Here is a 24153-nt window from a genome sequence, read left to right as displayed (position 1 = left end):
TCCATCAGTCAAATGACCAACATGGAGAAACTCATGCAGTAGCCCTTGATATTTCTGACGCATTTAATAGTGTGGTACCGTTCCCTGTCATCCAAACCCCCTTGCCATGGCCTATAATTTTTTGTTCCTCTTATTTCCTCATAGCCCAGTGACAGAAAGATTATAGTAAAAGAAGATGATGTGTAGTCCAATTTCCACTCGATTAATGCCCGTATGCCACATGGATCAGTTCTGGCTCCAACCCTATTCCTGATTCATATTAATGATTTCATAATCTGGCACCCATAATCCTATTCATTCATATGCAGGTGAATCAGTACTTCACAGTTCATTCACATCACTGAGCTCTATAATATGGATGGGCTTTCTCAGGGGTAGTGCTCCGTAGTTTATGTTGCCACTACCAGGGCCCCAGGGAGGTGCTGATGTAGCGGCAGCCATGTTTATGAACCTTGTGCGTTGCCTACCCTTTTTGAAATCAGCCAATGAATCTGGAAAATATAGTGCCATGGTCCACTGTGCAGCTTACAGAAGCAACAACGAAACAGAGACAGCAAGCTATGAACAGTGTTCCAATTGTATTATTTTACTCACGTACTTTTGTGGCAAATGCTCAGACGAAGTTGAATCCATTGTGCAACTTCCCCACGCCTTCCCTCACGCTACACAGGCATCTGGTAGCGCTTATGACAGGACTGTCACACTGTCATACTGCCGGACTTTTGCCTATCAGAATTATTTTATACCCCAAACTGCATCTCTTTGGAACTCACTTTCCGAGACTGGTTCCCCACAGAACTTCAACCTGCGGCTGTTCAAGGCCAACTGTTACAGAATTTTTCCTGCAGTGATAGTCAGCAGGTCAATGAGTGGCCAGGGTTCTTCTTCTGCTTCTTGTGGATTTGTTAAAAGGAGGCTTTTGGAGACATAAAAGTGGTACCATATATGGTAATTTGACACTGAGAATTCAAATCTTCCATCAGCTGACACTTGAGGTGGCACCATCTAGTGACAACTTTAGAAAAGTGCGTAATTAAAGCCTATTGAGACATAAATGTGGTCCCATTTAAGGTTATTTGATATGGAGAATCTAAATTTGCTGCCAGCTTACACCTATGGTGGCGTCATCTAGCAGCAACTTTGGTAAAAGTTCTTCATTTAAGCCCATACAGACATAAAAGTGGTCCCAAATATGGGTTATTTCACATGACTAGGTACTTTTTTACAGCAAACTGAAACAACAGCCTTGACATAGGTCCCAAAGAAGTTCTACTCTTGTTTATAAATGGAGGACACCTCTAGTCTGGTGTATGGATTTTTTTTTTTTAATTCCTTTGTTTTTCCTTCCTCCGTTCTGTTATTGTTTAAAAAAAAGAATATGTACTGTAGTATTGCTATAACATTAGCCACATCAGTGACACATGAATGTGGAAGGCTAGTAGTAACTGGACCCAAGGCCTTTTACAGGGCCTGTCTTTTAACCTCATTCATGCCATTACTTTAACCAGCGACAGATCAGAAATCTCTGAACCATTGCTGTAAAGCTATGATAAGAAACCACCACTACAGTATAGTACTAATCACAAAGAAATGCATTTTATGTGGTGAGCGGCAGTATTGTCTATTAGCCATTAACCCTTTAACCGAGGGCATTGTTTTGCCCTGACTGGCCTCTCCCGTGGGGGTTTCAGCCAAAATATAAACAAACTTTAAACCTTTATAACTCTGCACAGAATAAATCTAGAGCGAAAAATAAGGTACCATTAGAAAGTACTAACCTTCGGCTTTGCAATGATGTAGGTTTCATGATTTCGTTGACTATCACTGGATGGGCAGTGCCGTTAGAAGTGAGTGATCTAAAATCACTATTTTTCGCTCACACACCATTACCTTCGCTCACACACCATTACCAAATGCCAACCTCATTCTGATAATAATACTATAAACATATAATTATGAACACTGGACATACGATAAATACCCACTCTGTGTTCACTGAGGCAGGTAAAAGGCACTGTAATTGCCCGCACTTCACTGCCATATCAGCGGTGTTGTAATCACTATTTTTCGCTCACACACCATTACCAAATGCCAACCTCATTCTGATAATAATACTATAAACATATATGAACACTGCACATACGATAAACACCCACCCTGTGTTCACTGAGGCAGGTAAAAGACACTGTAATTGCCCGCACTTCACTGCCACATCAGCGGTGTTGTAATCACTATTTTTCGCTCACACACCATTACCAAATGCCAACCTCATTCTGATAATAATACTATAAACATATATGAACACTGCACATACGATAAACACCCACTCTGTGTTCACTGAGGCAGGTAAAAGGCACTGTAATTGCCTGCACTTCACTTCCACATCAGCGGTGTTGTCACTCACACAGCTGGACAGATACTGATGCGTGTTGGTCAGGGGTGGGGTGGGGGGCCCGGGGGTGGGAGGTGGGAGCCCGGGGGGTGGGAGGAGGGAGGTGGGGGTCGGCTGGAGTGAAAGAACTTAATAGCTACTCTCCCTTGAAACAATTGGCGCATGGAAAAAACGCGGGGTATTCAAAATATTCACAAACATTCGAGAATGACACCCGCGGTTTGGTCCAGTTTTTGCAATGTCATTCTGGAATGACACCTGCAGTTAAATGGTTAAGGTGCAAGGGATAACATACATGATTAAAGTTCTGCTAGGTGAAATGAATGAACTTCAGCTGTAGATACGAGCTCACTGCATTTTACCTTAGGAAAGTTTCATATCGTAGTTTCTTATGTCTGTAACTTGAAGTTGTTATATTCCAAAACATCCACAGACCTAGAAACCCTATAGAAAGAGAAATTGGATAACCAATGTTTTCAGCTTTTCTCTGGTCGGTCGGCCGGGGCATAGCGCCATTTTTGTGCAAACGCCTCACCTCGCTGGTGGTTGCTGATTGCAGATTCGTCTAAACATTCATCTCATCACCTGCTGTGATACATTACATTGGTTAATGTATAAAATGTAGCTTTACTATAATATTTTTTTTTTTTTTAATTTGAACTACTGAAAACTTCGTTTTAATCTTCATCTCTGCATATGGATTTTACTTTACAGATATACGTAACACCGAGATAATCGCCGAATTATAATGCAGTATGCTGACAACCCAAACTGTTGGTAGCTGCAAAATGGGGTGGGTTGTGTTCTTTTACTGGGGCTTTTTTGCCCTTATTAATGGTCTGATTGTGCTGCATTTGGGTTCAGGAACACAGATGGACCTTCAATGTGACCTTTTTGACTCCCTTCTGATCCAGCAAAAAGGAAATTATGATATTAAGGTGAGTAGAGCAAGCTGGTCTGCAAGTGAGTGCTGTCGGCTTTGCTAGGAAAGTTTTATTTACTTTACAGGTATTTGGTCCTTTTATGAAAAGAGTTGTTCTGCCATAATATACACTGAAAGAGGAAATGTAAGCATACGACATGTTTTCATAAATGAAATGGAAATATGGTAAGATTATGTTGGACCCTGTGTTTAGCCCCTCTAACTTGCACTCACACTTTCCTATCTACTGTATAAGCAATAAACTGAAGAGTTTGGTTGTTGAGAGAAGACGTTTGTCTTCATTTAGTCTAAGATACTGTATACTGTACATGTTGGGCATTTTAATTTTGGGTGAATGTATAGGGCTAAGGCTTAGTTATGAAAAAAATGACGGTTAATGATTGACAGTAAGTCATATGCAACAAAGAAAAAATGAATGTATCAACTAATAATATCCTCTTTTGTTGACTACATTAGTTTTAAGAAAGGAACTCTAGTATATCAGTCCATTGCTATATCACATCTTCGTTCAAAGGCAGAAGCAATTTTCAAGACCTGTGCTGGTTTAATTTTGGGTACCTCATCAGTAAGGGGCAAAAAATTAGTGAAGTTTTACTGGATAAAATTTTTATTAAAGTTAATGACTCCCAAAGTGTCACAATGTTACCAACACATTATTAACATCATATTTTAACCCAAGACGTTAATGTCATGCAAAAACGACATGCAAATAAAGAAAAGACAAAAAAAATTAAAGTACCATATACACTACAGCGATTGGAATATTTGAGACACCAGATTCTACACTTGTAAATAACTATGATAGATAATATAGGTTAGGGTAAGGAACATTATGCATATACGTTAAATACCTGATGTACTTAAAACCTGCATACCGTACTGTAGCTACAATATCTCAGACGAGTATACAGTATGTGATCTCTATTGTACAGCACCAAATATGACATTCGCAACCATCTTCGGTACATATTGCAGATTAGTTTTTTTTCTTTTTTCATAAAACCCACATACTGTAGCACAACTACAATGGTTTGGGCCCATACTGTTTATACTGTACTTTATGAAATATGAGTCATGAGTAATGATGATATATTTTATTTAATTTATTTTCATCAACATGATGTATGACGGATGTTTTACTGTGATGAAATTATATTACCATATAATTATGTTTTTACCTAACATAACTAGTCCTTGCATTTGTAAATGACTGTGATGCTTTCATACCACAGGTTATGAAAATTGCAAATACAGTAACCACTGTAGATCATTGATTATACTGCATAGGGTAGTACATGTGCTGCAGTTGAATTATACGTATTTTATATGGGACTTTACTGTATGTATATATTTTTACTCTATTGGAAATTATATCCATCCATCCATCCAGCATGCAATCCATTTCCCCCATCATTATATAAAGCAAGTATTTAATGCAGATACGATTATATGTTTACCATTAGCCTGTGATACTGTATGTGCAGTCTTTTACTTAACCTTACTGAATGTCAGTTTGAGAGAGAGAGAGAGAGAGAGAGAGAGAGAGAGAGAGAGAGAGAGAGAGACAGTATTGCGATATTGTAGCTAAATGCTCTGTTGAAGTACACTGGGTTGGCAAAAACCGATGGTTTAAAAAAGAATAAAAACTGTTTTTACTCCCCCATTTTTTCATGATTTTTTGGTTTCAGTTATATTTAATGTTATTTTTTTTTCTTCCACTAGTTCTACCCCGATGTATATCAGTTTGACGTGCAATTACTTGTAGATATCTATCTATGTATCTATTTTATAAAGAAGGCTTTAGCAAGCTTTTATTTTAATTTCCATTCATGGAAAGTGTAAATACGGTACCAGATATAGAAAGAAAACTTTTATCAACCAGCTACACTTCTCACAAGCTTTCTAATCACTAACTTAATGTGTAGTAAAATATGGAAGACCTCTTTTACTTTTGCAATTAAAAATGTAAGATTTTAGTTGCTTGCAGGAGAGAGAGAGAGAGAGAGAGAGAGAGCTTTCCTGGCTACTTCCTATATAATGCCTGATCTCTGTACACCCGAAAGCACTAATTCCCCCTCCCCCCTAGTAGCCGGAATCGCGGACAGTGAGCGACCAGGCGATCGAACACCCCACACCCTCCGCCCCTACCCCAACCCCAATGTAAACGTTGTTGGATAGATGTGGAACGCCCAAAGCTGGTGATGTTACAATGTGTCGTGATTGTTTTTATAGACAATCAGAACTAGCAGGGGTAAGTATATAAAGGTATTTAATATGTAATACTGTGCTGTTGTCCACAGCATATGAGAAAGGCACGAAAATGAAAAGAAAACCTACAATGTATTATGTGTTATTGTCTGTATACTTACGTCCTATATTGTTACAGATAAGAATAATATAGTAAACAATAACTGTTGAAAGGTATAATGTATTTTCTCATACATTCTCACTCCCACCACCACCCTTCTCTCTGGGTTCCTGTCTCCATCGAAAGCCTCTCTTACCCTCTTATCCCCCATTCCCACCCATTATTAACCAACATAACAAAGATAGTGATGAAATGATCCGTCATGTATTGATCATATTAATATTATCATACACCACTGTATTAAGCACCAACAAATCAATAACATACAATACTTCGGTATACCTGCCAACTATTTCATCCTGTTGTACGCCGTTACGTGATATGCCCACTGCAAGTTGGACCTTGTGTTACACGGTCATGCTGTTGTTTATCGTTAACACAGGTTATGTGTGGTTTTGGACGTCCATTAATTCAAATTAACGTGACAGTTTAAGCTTACATTATAAACCTGTAAGGTTTATGTTCCTGTCATTATTGGATGAACGAAACGAATCAGGGATCGGCTCTGACGAACCACAAACTCTCTGCTTTAAGGAAAATATTCCGACCTCTTGTCGCAACAGTGACACAGTGTCATTATGTATACGACTGACACACATTCAGTCGTGCACATAATGACATTGTGTCATAATTGCGACAAAGGGTCGGAATATTTTCGTTAAATCTTAGAGTTTGTGGTTCGTCAGAGCCGATCCCTCATTTGTTTTGTTCATCCAGTAACGACAGAAAACTAACCTTTAATAGTAATAATAATAATTAAAATAATAATAATATATTAGGTATAGAAAAAAATGAATAGAAAGAAACACTGCGAGGAGGATAAAGACAAGGACAGAGCGAAGAAGATTTGAAAAACTTTCATTGAGATAAGGTTGCAAGAGAGCGTGAAGTAACATTGTGTACCCCAGTGGTATCGAAATATATTTAATTTGCATATCTGATACTCCCAAACACAAAAGTTTGACTTTCAGGAGTCTGCATTGCCAAACTTTCTGTCTTGGACGCACTGTATTTGGGGGGGGGGGGATTACGCATCAAATGAAATAAATAATTTGTGCATATATAAAGTGATGGATAAATCGTTGTATCAGGTAAAACGATTCACCCGTCTGTTCTCTATGCCCGAAATGTATTTTATGCTAACGCACCTTTACTTGTGTGCAACAGGACGAATTGTGGCAATGACAGTGGTGTGTGTGTGTGTGTGTGTGTGTGTGTGTGTGTGTGGAGAGAGAGAGAGAGAGAGAGAGAGAGAGAGAGAGACTTGATAATGTAAAATATGACAATCTGAAGTTTGGCAATGCGACAATGTGAGATGTGGTAGTGTGAAGTGTAGCAAAATGAGGTTTCAAAGTGTGAGGTGTGGAAATGTTAGGCATGATAATGCGAGGTGTGTTAGTGTGTGATGTGGTAGTGCGATGCGTGGTAATAGAGGTTTGACAGTGTGAACTGAGATGTTAGTATTTTAGGTTTGACAGTGTGATAACAGTCAGTGTATGGCAGTAAAATATGATGCTGCAATATGTAATAATGTTAGAAGTGCATGTAATAATTGCGGTTGTGTATCACGTGACAGTATGAGTTGCGTGTGGGGCATGACAGTCTATGTATATAACAGAGCCGCGTTCTTTGTTTGTTTGTTTGTTTGTCCTTCAGTCACGCCTAAGGACTAGAGACCACCAGACCCATATATATTCTGAATCAGGGTAACCCTGGGATGGTTACAGGGGGGTCAAAATTCAGATCTGGGTCATTTGAGGTCACTGGTAATGTTCGCCTATTTGGCCCGGGCAACGCCGGGTACCCATGCAGACCAATTTTTGGCATGGAGACTCACATGACCTCGAGTTCGGACATAGACTATGTGAGGTTGACCTCCGAGGTTATTTGATGTCACCAGTGTGAGGTCATTTGAGGTCATTGGTAATACATGCTTGAATGGCTTGACCCAGCAGCCCAATTTTTGGCACAGAGACTCACATGACCTTCAGGTCAGACATGGGCTATGTGAAGTTGACCTCCAAGGACATTTTAGGTCACCAGTCAGAGGTCATTTGAGATTTCTGGTAATAGACGCTCGAATGACTGGAACCAGCAGCCCAATTTTTGGCATGGAGACTCACATGACCTCCAGTTCGGACATAGGCTATGTGAGGTTGACTTCAGATGACATTTGAGGTCACCAGTAGTGGTAAAAAACTGCACACGAATACTGTGCATTAGTCAGTGAAATCTGAAATAGAAAGTTCCAGAACCTCTTATAATCCTTCTTCAAAGAGGTACATGGTCTTTCTGGAGTAGAAAGAAAAACTGAACTAGAACAAATAGGATTGGAGTGTTCACCCTTTTGGCCCGGCAATGCCAGGTACCCCTACAAGATTGTGTATATAAAATGAGCCACGTTGTTTCTTTGTTTTTTGTTTTTCAATTACTCCCAAGCCATGGGCCAAAGACCCCCATACCTATAAATATTCTAAACCAGGATGACCCAGGAATGATTTTAGTGGGGTCAAAATTTAGATCTGGGTCTTTTGAGGTCATCGGTAAAGTGTTCGCCTTTTTGGCCCGGGCAACGCCGGGTGCCCCTGCAACCCAGTTGTTGGCGTGGAGACTCACATGACCTATGTGAGGTTGACCTACAAGGTCATTTGAGGTCACTGGTCAGAGGTCATTTGGGGTCACAGGTAATACATGTTCGAATGACTGGACCCAGCAGCCCAGTTTTTGGCATTGAGACTCAAATGACCTCAAGTTCAGACATAGGCTATATGAGGTTGACCCCTGAGGTCATTTGAGGTCACCAGTTGGAGATCATTGGAGGTCACCAGTAATTCATGCTTGACCGACTGGACCCAGCAGCCCAGTTTTTGGCTTGGAGACTCACATGACCTTCCATTCAGACATGGGTTATGTGAAGTTGACCTCCAAAGTCATTTGAAGTTACCGGTTGGAGGCCATTTGAGGTTACCGTTAATAGTAAACAAGTGTGAACAAATACTATGAGTTAGTCTGTGAAAGCTGAAGTACAAAGTTCCTGGACCTCTTATAATCTCTCTTCAGAACCATATGAGGTACATGGTTTTTCAGGAGTAGAAGGAAAGACTGAACTAGAACAAATAGGAATAGATTGTTAGCTGTTTTGGCCTGGCAATGCTGGGTAGCCCTGCTAGTCTATATATACAAAAGAGCCAAGTCGTTTTTTATCCCTCAGTCATGCCCAGACCAAGGGCCAGAGACCCCCTGACCCATTTTTATTCTGAATCAGGGCGACCCTGGGATGCTTTTATGGGGGTCAAAATTCAGATCTGGGTCATTGGAGGTCACCAGTAGAGTTCGCCTTTTTGGCCCAGGCAACGCCGGGTATCCTTGCAGCCCAATTTTTAGCATGGAGACTAACATGACTTTCAGTTCGGACACAGGCTGTGTGAGGTTGACCTTCGAGGTCATTTGAGGTCACTGGTCAGAGGTCATTTGAGGTCACCGGTAATACACGCTCGAATGACTGGACTTAGCAGCCCAATTTTTGGCAGGGAGGTTCACATGGCCTCCAGTTCAGACATAAGCTATGTGAGGTTGACCTCCAAGGCCATTTGAGGTCACTGGTCAGAGGTCATTCGAGGTCACCGGTAATAATAAACAAGTGCGCACAAATACTGTTAGTTAATCTGCGAAAGCTGAAATAGAAAGTTCCTGGACCTCTTATAATCTCTCTTCAAATGCATAAAGGTACATGGTCTTTCTGGAGTAGAAAGAAAGAAGTAGAACAAATAGGATTGGAGTGTTTGTCTTTTTGACCAGGGCAATGCCACGTACCCTGCTAATGTGAACTGTTGCAGTCCGAATTCTGAATATGTAAACCTGGACATAAGTTCTTATTTTATAAGTCTGTGCTAAGTGTGACTTTCCATTACCTATTTTTCAGCCATAATGACCGTAGTACTGTCGATAGGCATTGCTCTAAACTTTTTCCTTCTCATTGCGCAGAAGATGAAGTCTGAGCGTGAGGTGATGGTGCTATACATCTCCCACTCTACCAGTGGCAGGTACAAGTGTGAGGTAGTTGAGGGATGCTGCCTCAGCTTTGAGAAGGACTCTGTTCAGCGTTTTGGAGGTCATGGGTTAGTATATGATGTATTGTTTTTGTACTGCATTTGGGCAGTTACACATGACTTAAATTCCCCCCCGTTCTCTTGCTCGTTGTCATCGTGGGAGGGCTTTGGGGGTATCGACTGGGGCTTGATGTATGGGGAGTTCTAGCAGGGTACCTCCACAGGCATGGAGGCCTGGTTGCAGGATGACCTTCCAGTCCATTCTGCTTTCCTCTCTCCCCCCTCCTTGGGTCCCAGTCATTGCCTCAACTAATTTTGCAAGGCTCTTTTCTTTTTCTATCACTTCTTCTTTCCTTTTCTCCTGTCTCTGTCTATGTTATCACATGGCTTTAAATGGGGTGGACTTTTCCACATTCATAAAAATTCTCATCACTGACCACGTGTAAGTTGTAACAGGAAGGACTGGGTGTGCCCTTGAGCTATTGTCTCAGCCAGTGGTGGGAGTCATGGTGGTTCGACACCACCCCAGCATGCGGATCTCTGCAGATGGACCCTCTGTGGTGGCGGGACTGCCACTGGGCTGTGGCTGTCGGTTCAGGGGGTGCCGTGGCTCAGTGGTGGGACTCCCGGTCATTGGCCAGTGACCCTTCACTGTGCAGGGGACCTTTATTCTCTGGTGCAGCATCACCATCCCTTCCAGGGTAGGGTAAGGGGCACACACTGGAGTTTGACACCCACTGGGGTCATTGGCCGGCCCTCTAGACTCGGGGTTTCGCCCGTAATGTCCTTCCTTTTCAGCCAACAAGATGAGCTTTCCCTATTTTGTATACCAATATGGATTCAGTTATTAGTTCCCCCTTCCCCGGTTCTGCCGCCGACCTGACCCAAGTAACGACCTCGGCTTCTCTTTGGGACATCCCACTGACTACCTCCACTTTTCCGTCTCTTTTCTCCTCCTCCTCACCTCCTTCATCCTCTTCTCCTCCAATTTCTGCCCAGTCTTCCTCCACTAGCTCCTCCTCTATCATTACCCTAGAACCTTATCTTCCTCTTTCCTCTTCTACCATTCCCACATACATCTCTCGTCCTCGTCCATCTCTACTTCCGTTTCCTAGGCAAACAGAACAACATATTACAAGCTTTGTTCGGCCCCCAGACGCAGATCAAGTTTTTTGACATTCTTTCAACTGCCCCTCTAGCAGGGGATGACCTGCTTTTTCAGTGTTGCCTGCTGAAACAGGTAGGCATAATTTGTCTGGTTTATGTCTTGCCCAAATGGCTCTTGTATTGTAACAGTTCTGTCCGAAGAACAGGTGACTGCGATGACCAGTTTACTTAGTCCTGCTGGTACCCCGATTACTGTATTAAAAAATGTTCCCCTCAGTTCCTGTGTAGGGACAGTCTTGGTTCCCACTTACATCGGCCTTGGTGACTGTCAGTGGCCAGAGTGTTCTCCTCTTATCCAGGATCTTTTAGAACTGTAGGGTCATAAAGTCGTTACAGTGCAATGTTACTCCCGTCCTCCTAAGCATCACTGCCGCTATTCTATACATATTACAAAATTCTTTTTTGATAGTGGTACTTTACCTACCTCCGTTATCCTTGGTGGTCTCCAGCTAAACATTAAAGAATCTACCCCAGTACCTCGTCAATGTCGTGCTTGCTGGAAATTTGGGCACCCTCTGACATTTTGCAGATCAAGTCCTATGTGCCACCTTTGCTCATCTCAAGACCATAAGGATGGTGAATGTCCCTCAGATCCTCACTGCTATACTAATTGTAGGGGTGGGCATACTGCCACTGATCGTCATTGCCCTTCGTACAAACTTGAATGTGAGGTTCTCCGAATCCAACTGTCCACTAAACTCCACCGGACTGAAGCTCGCCGGGAAGCACGTCGTCAAGGCTATCAAGATGCTAGTGCCACCGCCTATTGTCCCTATTCTTCTGTTGCAACCTCAGATGTCTTTGTCACTTCTTTGTCCTCTCCCTCGTTTTCTTTTAGGCCTTCTTGTTCTCTTTCTACAGCTCACCCATTATCTGTTTATCCCCCAACCACCTCTTGCCCATCTTCTTCCACCTCTATTCCGTTATCAAATTCTTTTTCATTTCTCGGTCCCTCCACTCCAGTGGTGGGAAACGTCCAGCCTTCGGGCCTTATTCCGGACCGCATAAGGCCCGCAAGACCATTTGATCAGGCCAACAAGGCAGTTCATAAATACAATTTCATAGACTCAAGAACTAAAATACACAAATATATATATATATATATATATATATATATATATATATATAATGGGCTACAGTTTAAGTTGATAATTTTGTATGGCGCGTGTATGATGTTAAAAATATCCTAATGGCCCTTAATAGGAGAAAGGTTCCCCACCCCTGCTCTACTTCTACCTCTCTTTCCTCTGCCCTGCCTACGTCATCATCTTCTACTTCCGTGCCCGTGTTACATCCTTCCCGTTCTCGACCACGTCTCTCCCATCCTACCTGTCCCCTTCAATCGGTCAAGAAATGCAAAGCCCATCGTGGGTCGCGTCCTGTTCCTCAAAAGCACTGTGTGCCTTCTTTCTCCTCCAGATCTTCTGACTTCCACTCACCTCGTCGTGCATCTTCGGGTGACAGTTCTCCCAAAACTATCCACAAAGTTACACGGTTTCTTCAGGACACTTCTCCACCATCCTTTGCTCCAACCACTGCTGCAACCATCCCCATTTCAACTACTATAATTACCATTTCTACCGATGTTCACTTCCCTCCTCTCACTCTTCCCTCCATTCCTCTTCCCTCTGAGGCTGTTGCCTCTACCCCTTCTACTTCACCCGTAATCTTTCCATTACCTCCATCTTTCTCTTCTTCCCCTACCTCAACTTCAAGTGAGCCTCTCATCAAATCCCTTTTAGACCTTCCTCTTCCTCCAGGGGAAGAAACACCCTTTCCTCACCGCCGTTCCTTGTTGCCTAAGTCATGCCCTTGCACCACTCAGTTCTCCAGTGGTTCTTCGAGACCTACTATCCTTACACAAAGGTAAACTCTTCTTTAACATAGTTTTTTAGCATCTTCAGTTTTATCATTGTTTTGATCCTCTGTTTTATGGTGCAATGTCTATTTTATAGTGGAATTTATGCAGTTTTACCTCACAGTGTAACGACTTATTTTATTTGCTTTCTGTTTACCAACCAGTTGTGTTTGCTTACAGGAAACTCGCTTTCAGGAGTCCCCACCTCCTACCCCCGATTATACCCTTTTTAGTTCTTCGCATTACATTTCTGATGTTTACATTTTGCTCAATCATATGGTTCCATTTGAACCGTTACAAATTCCTACTGAGCATGCCTGTGCCATAGCCTGCATATTTCTTGGGCGTTGGTTAACAATTGTTTCCCTCTATTTCTCCCCCTCGGTGGCACTTGATTTTTCAGCATTGTCTATCCTGCTCTCCAGTCTCCCTTCTCCATACCTTTTACTCGGCTATTTTAATTGTCGAAATCTCGTGTGAGGTGATTCCGTTATCAATCCTCGTGGTCAACTGATGAAGTCTTTTATTTACCATCTTGAGCTTTTGGCCCTCAATACCGGTGTTCCCACCCACTTCGATGCACATACGCATCGCTCTTCCTGCACTGACCTTTCTTTGTGTTCTCCGTCTCTTGCTCTTAACTTCACTTGGTCTGTTCTTCAAGACTATCCTTTTAGTGATCATTTTCCAATATATCTCCAACTCATGTCATATTCTACTCCACGCCCTCCTTGTTGGTGTTTTGCTCGAGCGAATTGGACAGCTTTTACCTCCTGTATGACTCCCCTTCCTGTTCCTTCTTCTTGTGTACATGATATGTTCACTAAATTCCTAGACATGGTCATAAATGCTGCTCATTGGGCATTTCCAAAAACCACTCATCCCTTTTCGTCTAAGTGTGTTCCTTGGTGGATGCTGGAATGCTCAAGAGCTCTCTGCATCTGACGGGCTACTTGGAAGAGCTATCACTGCAAACGCCATACTGTTGATAAAGTTCATCACCTCATACATTTCCGACGAGCCAGCGCTGCCTTTTGCCAAACAAATCAAGAGGCTAAGAAATCCAGAAGGAAGTTGTATGTCTCTTGAGTTATTTATAACACGTCAGTCTCAGCGATTTGGGCCTGTATCCGTAAGTCAGCAGGTAAACAGCTACCATCTCTGGCACCGGTCCTCCAACTGCATGGTACTTCCATAGCAGATCCCTACTTAGTCATCAATGCTTTAGGCGAGCATTTTAGTGCTGTTAGTAAAGGCTCTCATCTGACGAGTGACTTTCACAAACTTCATTTGACAGCAGAGCGTCATCCCGTCCACTTCCATCTTTCCGATAAGGAACATTATAATGCTCCTTTTACGTCGGCGAAATTACGTGAAGCCATTCGTTCTTGCCAGAGATACATGTGAGGGTTTAGATGGTGTTCATTACAGTATGCTTAAACACCTCTCACTGGCGGGACTTCAGTTTTTATTAGCACTTTACAATCGTGTTTGGACCAAAGGCGAATTTCCCCCAAGTTGGCATATCACGTTTGTCATTCCTTTCCTCAAACCTTTTAAAAATGGCCGTCTTCCTCAAGATTATCGTCCAATAGCTCTGACAAGCTGTCTTTGCAAAGTCCTCGAACGTATGGTTAATGCCAGGCTAATGTGGTTGCTAGAATCTAACCGTCTTTTATCTCTAGCTCAATTTGGCTACTGAAAGATGCGAAGTACTTTGGACCCATTAATTAAGTTAGAAACGTATGTTGGGGCTGCATTTTCCAAAGATGAATCAATCCTTGCTGTACTTTTTATTTTGAGAAGGCATATGATACAGCGTGGAAGTATCACATTCTCCATGCAGTCCAATTAGTTGGTGTTGTTGTCAATATGGGGGCTTTTATTCAAAATTTATTGACAAATAGGTCATTTTCTGTTCGCATCTGCAATACTTTGTCTGATTCCTTCCCACAATATGAAGGAGTTCCTCTGGGTGGGGTTCTTAGCACAACCTTTATTGCAGTTAATGATATTGCTGCTTCTCTCCCAGTAGGTGTACGTTCTTCTTTGTATGTTGATGACTTCGCTATCTATGCTGTAGGCTCTAATCCCTTAGATTTACAGAGTCTTCTTCAGTCTGCTATTGCAAATGCTCCTTCTTGGGCTACTAATCATGGTTTCCGGTTCTCCACTTCTAAGTCGTGTGCAATGACCTTTACTCGAGCTCGTCAGTCGCTTCACCCACCTCTCTATCATAATCATCATCCTCTCCAGTATCGGACATCTACTAGATTCTTGGGTCTGATCTTTGATTCTAAGTTGACATGGGACGCTCATATTTTGTCTTACAATGTCTTCATCTCCTGCAAATTTTATCCCATGTGTCTTGGGGTGCTGACCGTACATGCCTATTTAACCTTCATCGAGCCCTTATTTTATCGAAATTAGACTATGGGTGCCGAGTTTACTTTTCCTCTTCCTTTCGTACGTTATGAAAACTTGATTCAATGCACCATTTTGGTCTTCGTTTAGCCCTTGGTGTTTTCCGCTCCTCCCCAGTAGAGAGTCTTTATGAGCAGTCAGGTTGTCCTTCGCATTATAGATGTCGTGCGTTACATTTTCTTCTCTATTTCTTGAGGCAACATCAGTTTCCATCCTCTTCGGTGCTTGGAATACATTCTCAGATTATTAATTAACCCATCCACGTCGTAGACCTCCTTTCACACTCCGTGTTCAGTTCTGCCTCTCGTCCTTCCCAGTTTCCATAGAAAATATTCTTTTATTTCGCCATGGGGTTTCCACCATGGCTGCTGCCACGTCCCTCTGTTTGTCCTTCCATATTGCCTTCCTCAAAGTCGTCTACCTCTTCAATAGTTCTTAGATTTTCCTTTCATGCACATCTTGTTGAACATGCTTCTGCAGTCCATGTCTATACAGATGGATCAAAAATGGCACACGGTACTGGGTTTGCAGTTCAGTTCCCTGATCATTCATATCAGTATAGCCTTCCTTCAGTAGCTTCAGTTATGATGACTGAACTTCATGCTTTATTACTTGCGACCTGTAAATGTTACAGCTATCCTTCATCGTCCTTCGTTCTATTCTCTGACTCCCTTAGTGCACGCCTTCTGTTGCAGTCAACTTCGCGCTTCCATCCTCTCGTCTTAGAGACTCAAGAGTAGCTGTTTCGTCTGTCTGTCAAGAAAAAACTCAGTGTCTTTCTGCTGGGTGACAGGTCATGTCGGCGTTCCTGGTAACGAAACTGTGGATGCCTTGGCTCGAGAAGCCCTCCAGTCCCCTTGTGTGTCCTCTTGATCTGTTCCAATTCCTGATTTTTTTTCCTATCCTCCGGACGTTCTTCCGACAGCGGTGGCAGTCTTGCTGGTCCTTGTTGACTGGTAATAAACTCCGGACTGTTAAATCTTCTGTTTCTCCATGGTCCAATCCTTGCCATCGTAATCGCCGTTGTGAGACTGCCCTCGCTCGCTTACGGATTGGCCATATCCGTCTTTCTCATGGGTATTTGATGTCTGGCGATTCGCCGCCTTTCTGCCGTGCTTGCAATGTTCCCCTTTCAGTACACCACATTCTCATTCCCTCTCCTCGACATACAGGAATTCGTCTTCGATTCTTCCCGTTTTTATCCTCACTTTGCCGACCTCCAGATTTAAATGATATTTTAAGTGAGTCTCGGTATTTTTCTGTTGCCCGTTTAATGTTCTTTTTAACTCATTTTGGAATTTTGTATGATATTTAATTTTATCTTCCGTTTTCCCATATTTTCCTCCTTTTAAATATTTTGACTCTGTGATGCGACTTAGTGCCATATGGCCTTTGTTACCTGGTGGTACCTTTTCATTTCACCCACTCACACGACTTAAGTTAGCTGAGAAAAACGGTGCTGCAAGACTGTTACGGCTTGGATTAGGACTCTGAGAACATGATTATCGCGGTTAGTATCGGCGAATAGGTCTCCTTTCTTCCTTTGCGTTAACGAAACTTGTTTATTTTACAATGGATTCCGAGCTGTATTCTAACTGGTAGACACTTTCTCTCTTGTTTCTTAGGTATACTGGAGTGTAATACGCAGAATGAACTGCGAGGGGAGAGGTGTAATGAAATTACTGTAAAGGAGCGTTAGCATGCCCCAATTACAAACGATTTTGTTTAGCTGATAAAAATACTAATAATGAAACTGCCGCTATGGCTCCCAGGCAAATGTCATAGAAGTCATAAGTGCGTGTGTGTGTGTGTGTGTGTGTGTGACCTTTAAATACTTGTGTCCCCTGTCCCAGCTATCTTAATATGTGGAACATATCGCGCCACACACAATCATGTATAGTCACTTGAGGTATTCATATTTACCGCCCTCACTGTTTATATTTTAGAGATGTCTCCTGCAGGACTGATGGGATGGTATTAGTGGGGGTGTCTTTATGTCAGAAAGTCGATGGAAGACCAGTTAAGTCCGTTACAACCGAATCCAAAATCAAACTGTTCCTTGCCTAAGGGAATTTGAAATGAGCGAATACTGACTCTGGCTTTATTTCGTCCAGTACTCTCGGGAAATAACAGCTTATCACAGGTTTTCAGCCATTAGATGTCTTTTTTTTTTGGGGGGGGGGTGGCAAAAAATGAAATAATGCAAAACCAGACTTTCCCGGAGGAAGATTGATAACTAGAACTACTCGAGTAGGGCAGGACACCGACCATCGACCCTCGAGCATTTTCCGTGACTGAAAATCCTCCCAACAGTTTTATATGTTTTAGAGAAAATGTCTCGTTTGAAGTACATTGTCTCACTGTATGGTTAAAATCTCGTTTTCAAAGACTGCTAAAATGAATAAGATCTGATAGCATGAAGGAAAAAAAAAAAACTATTTAAAAAATGTCACCTTATTGAAGAGGATGCAGTGGATTATTGAGCGGAACTGTACTCTAGAGTCTGACATGGGGGACGGCCCGACAGTAAATTAATGCTAATACAGCATTATGCATACAAATTATGCTGATGTGATATCATGAGGAATATTGGATTTATGCGCTGACAACTGCCTCATTGAGTTAGACTTCGGAATATAGCTCCACAGAACGTAAATTAATAAAATCTGGCTGTCTAGTTGCCGCCTGGCGCATCCTGTGGGGTGGCGTCTGCTGAAGACCTTTGGACTGTGGTAGATGTGCTGGTGTGGAGTGGTAATTTGATACTTTAGTGATGTTATGTGGTGGAGGCTTGGTGGTGTGGAGCGGTAATTTGATAGTGTGGTAAAGTTATGTGGTGGAGGTGTGGTGGTATGGTAGTGTGTGGGTTTGGAGTATGAAAGAGCTCAATCACACCTCTTGCACTGGAGTACGGTATTGGAATTGTGGCACAATGGTAGTATAATAGCATAATGTGTTAGTATGGTGATGCGGATGGGAGCTAGGGTTGAGAGAGAGAGAGAGAGAGAGAGAGAGAGAGAGAGAGACATAGCTTTACCACCATCACCACCACAATAAAAAAATAAAAAAAACTGTGGTAATGTGGTGTTATGGTGGCGTACTGTAGCTTTTCTTAATTTCGTGAATGCTTCAAACAAAAGCGAATGAAATTATTTCAGGGTATATGAAACTAGAGGGGTGAATGAAGGATGAATGAAACGTGAAGGATGAGTGACATGTTAATTATTTGTTTTTGTTTTCAGTACTGAAAAAATTGCTAATGCAGTAAAGTGATATGTAAGCTCCTATTGCTTTGTCTTGGCAATGAAAATGGAAAATACACTATGTTAATTCAATAATGCGAGTTTCTTTGGAGAAGGAAATTGAACCGCTGTTTGAGAACCTTGTCACAGGAGTGCAACAACATCCTAGTCATTGATGCAGGTAAAAGTATATCTGCTTGTCATATTTGTAATCATGCACAAATAGATTTTTCTATAAGAATCCAAGCACTAAGACTGATGTTTATGCAAACTTGAAAAAATATATTAGGTTTATTGTATATATATATTTTTTGTCACTCCTAGTTTTCTTGGAGTATATTTAGGATATTTAAACATTTGAATAAAGCAAACACATCGTGAATTAGTCAGTTTATGCCTATTTTCTCTACTGTTACTAAATAAGTTATGTATAAATTCTTACTCATGTGAGGATAAGACAAATATGACGAAATACATACAGAAATAAATCGCGCGTGAACGAAATTTTGTGATAAAACTCAACGGTTAACGATTGTGTAATAGTTTAAGATGCCCTTGAGTAGTGGGTTAGAACTCAGAAAAATGCCTAGACACCTTCTGCATCAGAGTACACGCTCACTCTAGCAAAGAATTAATCTTATTTACGCTCTTTGTTGTGCATTTAGCTATGGTGAATTCATCCCTGTGTTGCGAATGGCAAACTTTATTTCTAAATACCCACTTCAACAAAGTATAAAAGACAACAGAATTATCTTCCGCCTGCACTAACTTCTTTATGTCAACTCTTTGCACCCTCTCATGGAAAGGTGTCACGAATATTTGGAAATGAATTCGACTGATCAGAGCACTAAATTTGATATATATATATATATATATATATATATATATATATATATATATATATATATATATATATACAGCCGATCTGGGTTGGCAGTGTATAATACATATAAAAGACAGAGAAGAAGAGTCATTGAACACAGGACAATATTAGGAATATTTGGAAACATATTTGACAACGAGGAAACCAAGAATAGGGATTCTACAAATTCGAGGCAGAAATATTTTGAAGTGGCTTAAATGATCGTGCTACAGGATTAAAGTCTTTTTATTTTAAAACCGAGCCAGCAATATCTGGAAGCTTATCTATTTGGCCGCAGTAAAAGATTAGGAACTCTGATGATAAAAACATTTCAGAAATATTTGGTAAGTCATTTAGAGTCACTGAGGATAAAAACGTGTCAGGAATATTCGGAAATATCTCGATGTAATCTTGAGCATTTAGAAATATCTCATTGTGTCAGGAATATCTGAAAATATCTCGGAGTGTCAGGAACATTCGAAAATAATGCGATGTTTCAGGATTATCTGAAAATATCTGTATGTCAAGACTACTTGGAAAAGTCCCATCATGGGCTCTTTTGTAAATCTGACTTCATGCGAGTAGTTTTATTATTATTATTGCTATTATTATTATTATTATTATTATTATTATCATAATTATTATTATCACTCGCTTAAAGACTGCCTTCGGCGGCCTCCCCACGATGTCAAGTCAGTTCCTATTTTCAGTCGAAAGGTAACAGAAATTTTAATTAATCATACCGCGAGAGACAGAACGAAGAATTTTTCCTTATTCATATTCTGCTGGGACACCTGTTGAGAAGAGAGAGAGAGAGAGAGAGAGGGGGGGGCATGACAGTGTTTGCTATTGTACTAAATTATACTGTAGCATCATAGTGTACAATTCTAGGAGTATAAGGAAGGAGAGGCAAAAGGGTGATAATACAACAAACACATCACTCTTCTCTCTTCTGTCATGCTGGTAACTTGAATGCCGAACGAAGGACGAATCCATCCTTTCAGCTAAAAGCAAATACTAAATCTGAAGCAAAAGGACGTAAATGAGTCATAACTTGGGAACCGGTGGTGCGATTGGACTGGAAGTTGTTTTTATTCTTCAAGTTAGAGCATTGTAACAGTACCTTCCTCCAACAAAAATTGCGCTTAGTGTGACATTTTTGCTGTTCCGGTAACAAACAAACAAACACACAAAAATCGCATAATTGTAATATAGATTATTATTATCATTAATATTTTTATTATTTTATTCCTCTGTCACCCTGTCATCCTGCTTCTGGCAAAGAGTATCCTCACAGTAGTAATGTTGATACCGCCCAACTGTGTTCTTCAACTTGGGGTAAAAGCTTAGAAGTAGTCTCAAGCAACCGCTTCTAGTTGATTGTTTATCTGTTATTGTATTCTTCCTTTCACTAGCTTATGAGGGAGAAGCCTTGTACTGAAAGGGAAAGAGGAGGTTTACATTAACAAATGGCACCTATTTCTAAGTAGTAATTGTGCCTTCCTGCTTATACCGCAGTGTCTTTGCGGTTATTATTATTATTATTATTATTGAAATAACAGCCGTGGCAACAGGGGCATCACAACACCCCCAGGAGGCAACAATGGAGGAATAGGTAGGGGGGCGCGGGATGTTCTTGCGATATGGGCATACCTCGCATACAGCCGGGCGCCCCTATTCCATGGAGTGCATCCTGCTTGAATATCTCAGTACGGGTGCATTACCCTCCAACCAATCCGGCCCTCGCCAGGATTGGGAAGGAGCTAATAAACTAGTTCCAGACAGCACGCCAGTGACGGCCGGCAGTCGCACAAATAAAGCAATGGCCCATAGCCATGCACAAGCAATGGTCTGTAGCTGTACACAAGATACGGCCTGTAGCCATACACAAGCAATGGCCTGTAGTCGTGCACCAGCAATGGCCTATGGCCATGCACCAGCAGCGGCCTCCAGCTGTGCAATTGTGACAGCTGGTTGCCGCATGCCTAAGAGCTGGCCAATAGCTGCTTGTAGTGCTGTCCACCCCCCTTGCAGAACCCGTGACGGCCGGTTGCTGCATGCGAGGAGAGAATGGCACACCGTCTCTCCTTCTGCAGTTGCCTTGAAGGGCACGACACAGGTGATGGCCAGCATACGCAGCAGTAGACAGGGGACAGCCTGTAGTTGCCCCTCGCCTACACGTTGCCCTTCACACAGGACTTCGGCGACGACCGGTAGCCGCACCTGTAGGCAGGTGACGGCCGGCAGCCGCACTTTGTCTGCGGTCCCGTCAGGGAGTCGGGCCCCAGTGACGGCCGCTTGCTGCACCAACAGGAAAGGGACCGTTGGTAGCCGCCCTCCTCCTGTTGCCCACCTCGGCGACAACTGGTGGCCGGGCCATGGAGGGACACCACAAAAGTCCCTCGCCCCCTGTGACTCCATAACTGGAGGGAGACCCCCACTCGAGCTGCCCCACCAGTGGCGGAACAAGTCCCACCTCTAACTCCCCAGCCCGAGGCAGCCTCCAGGGGGAAGAACCTCCTGACAGCGGATTGGTGGAGAGGACGTGTTGACCCCGGGGCTGCACTGCATCCTGCTGGCCCCTGAAGGTGACCAGCACCTGTCGGACTCCTGTTGCCAGCAACGCCGCAGCACTACCCTGACAGCAAAGCAGCGAGAGCGAGACTGTAGCAGACAGGCCCTCCACGTCGCCCCTAGTACCCCAGGGCGTGACCTCTCCAGTCCGGAGGAGGAGCGACGCCCTTCCTGCAGCAGGTGCCTGCAAGAGTGCCTACAGAAGATATTTGGCCTCAGTCCCGAGGGCCAAACCTCTATACCTAGCTCCTTCAGTTTGGGGCCCTTAACCACGCCCGATCATAGCCCACTCCGGAGGACGACGCCCCTACGAGTAGTCCCGTGCCCCCTAGACAAGAAGACACCTGAGGGGACTCAACCGACATTGGACTGACACCTGTAAGCCACCGGATGGCCGCTCCCTTGCCCCTCATCCCTACCATGACTGTGACTTCCATGCCCGTGAAGTAAAAGTAAAAGTGACAATAAGTGTACAGTGACAGTCTTTAACTATCTTAACTCCTCTACCTGTGAGGCGAGACATTAGCAGTATTCTACCATCCTGCCCCACTTAGTGAACACGGGACGTGTATGATTATTATACAATATATGCAGCCAAAGAATTAAGTGTACTCCCAACTTCACTTAAGTACAGTGTCTGTCCGCCTATTCTCGAGACTGCCGGTATCCTGCGTGATACGTGTAATATATATCTGCCAGTCTGAGCTTTGCCTTTGTATAGTCTTGTGGATTGTCTAGCTTCCTTGTATTAAGAATTTGGTAATATACATGTAAGGTTGTTGCCCTGTGTTTTTATGCCCTGTTCCTTTCACGCTGTGTCTTAGCTCTGGTCTAGAAAGGGAACCAAGCTATACCTTAGGTGTTGCTAGGACGGGAAGCCGCCCTAAAAACACCTAGCATAACAATTATTATAATTATTATTATTATTATTATTATTATTATTTTACCCACTCATTCCATGTCATCTCACTTGATTTCCATTCATATTCTTATAATTTATTTTCATTCATTTATTTTTCTCTGTTACCACCAGGAGATTATGTTCTACTTCGGAGAGATGTCTCGTAGTGGAGTTATTTCCTTCAGGAAGTGATTCTAGTGTACTGGAAAAGGTAGACAATATCTGTTGAAACCTAGTCCCAAATGTCGCATCCTGTAAGGTGTGGCTTCGGCAAAGGAACCTCTATATGACTGTTCCAATACACTCAGGCACGACCCCTCCTCCCACGACATACCACTACCCCCCACTACATCTCATCGCACATTATCCGTATCCCAAGTGGTACATGCGGTACTGAAGCACCTCTTCCACAACGATCTGTATTGTATTTTGCACCTTAACCTTCTCTTGTATGGTTTTTATGTCCGTTTTAGATGGACATAAATTATTTTCCACCCCCTGGGGTAGGTTTTTTTTTCAAAAATACTCCCCCAGTATCCCTGCTTGTCGTAAAAGGCGACTAAAAGGGTTGGCGGAGGGTTAGTGCCCCTCCCCGAAAAACAACTAACTAAAAAAACAAACAAGAAGCCTTGGACAAGGACTGACCGAACGATGATGACCCAGGACCGGACAAAGGACTTGGTAATGGCTACATGGAATGTAAGAGGAGCGAATGATGAGATGAAAGAGAGAGAGATTGTCCAGGAGCTTGAGAGTGCGAAAGTGGATGTATGTAGAATAACTGAAACAAAATGGAGAGGAGAAAGTGTGAGAGAATGGGAGTATGGATGGGGTATATGTGCGGGAGTAGGTGAGAATGAGAGGGCAAAGGAAGGAGTATGGATAGTTGTAAGTAAAAGATGGAAGAAGAGCATAAAACAGTATGGATCACTTGAGTCAAGGATTGTGTGGGTAAAGTTGAAAGTTGGAATACAAATGTGGGCGATTGTGTGTGCGTATGCGCCAATGCAAGATCATGCTAGCAGAGTGAGAGAAGAGTTCTGGACTAATGTGGAAGTGTGCTTGGAAAAGTTTGGAAGGAATGAGAGAGTGTTTTTTATTGGTGATATGAATGGTAAAGTAGGGAATGTGAAGGTGGATGGAATAGTTGGTGAGTGGGGTGTGCCTGCTGAGATAGATGAGAATGGCAGTGCGTTAGTGGACATTTGTGCTGGGAGGGGATTGGTGATAGCTAATACCCTCTTCAGGCATCAAATGATCCACAGGTATGCATGGCGAGTGATGAGAAGGGTGGGTGGTGAACTGAATGAAAGGAAGGCAATGATTGATTATGTGTGTGTGGATGAAAGGATGCGAAGATGTGTAATGGATGC

Source organism: Coenobita brevimanus, chromosome 14, assembly GCF_032717465.1.
Source record: "Coenobita brevimanus isolate Jiangsu-jjx chromosome 14, ASM3271746v2, whole genome shotgun sequence".
In the NCBI taxonomy this organism is placed as follows: Eukaryota; Metazoa; Arthropoda; class Malacostraca; order Decapoda; family Coenobitidae; genus Coenobita; species Coenobita brevimanus.
The sequence above is the reverse complement of the archived record's forward strand: the minus strand, read 5'-3'. Positions refer to the sequence as shown.